The sequence below is a fragment of the Mus pahari genome, chromosome 2 (assembly GCF_900095145.1).
Source record: "Mus pahari chromosome 2, PAHARI_EIJ_v1.1, whole genome shotgun sequence".
NCBI lineage: Eukaryota > Metazoa > Chordata > Mammalia > Rodentia > Muridae > Mus > Mus pahari.
The window spans coordinates 138,253,050-138,254,080 of NC_034591.1; positions in this window are offsets into that span (position 1 = coordinate 138,253,050).

The window sequence follows — 1,031 nt, forward strand, 5'->3', positions numbered from 1 at the left end:
CAGAGCAGTGAAGTGGCTCACTAAGTCTACTTCCCCCCAAGAAGCTCAGTCCCTGGGAAAGAGAGAGAGAGAGAGAGAGAGAGCGCACTTGTGCGCGCTATTAGAGAGAGAATATGAGCAGAGAACTCTCTTTCTCTGCTCTCTCTCACACACATATATACACACCATACACAGCCTTAAAAGGCTTACTTGTTTTTATGTGTATGAAAATTTTGTCTACGTGTATCTGCTTGCCCAGGGGTATGCCTGATGTCTGATGTCCTCAGAGAAGGGTGTCATATCCCTTGGAACTGGAATTACGTACAATTGTAGACTGCCACGTGACTAGTTGGAATGTAATTGAACCCCTGTCTCCTGAAAGAGCAATGCTCTTAAAAACTGAGGCATCTCTCCAGCCCATATGTTTATAATATATATTATATATAATTATATATTTTTATCTAATTTATATACAATGTTTTAGATACTATATTAAATTACTTCATAGTATTATAATATACACTATACAATATATTATATACACTATATTATAATTATATGATATATAACATATTAAATTATAATTACATATAACATTACATTACAATTACATGTAATATGTAATTATTATATAATATAAATGTATTTTTAATTAAAAATAAAGCCAGGTGGTAGTGGCTGGGGACTGATAGGCCTCTGTCCAGTGCTTCAGGCCAGCCTGTAGAGGGTGGTATCCCTTAATTCAAGGCCAGTTTGAACACCATTTTCTGTAGGTCTACATGCACCTGTGGTCAAATTACTGTCTATTCTGGTCACTGTGAGCACCTTTGTCCTCTTGTCCTCAGTCATCTGGATCAGGGATATGAATTCTTGGTGTGTCTGAATAAAATCCACAAAATTCCTCCATTTCCTGCCTCTCACTATCCCATCCAGTCTGCTGTCCCCTGTGGGAAGCACCTCTTGTCCCTCACTGGTACTTTGTGCTATCTCACGTTAGGGCCATCTTTACGTTTTCTTTCCTTCTTGCTTTCTTCTCCCCTGCCGCCCACCTT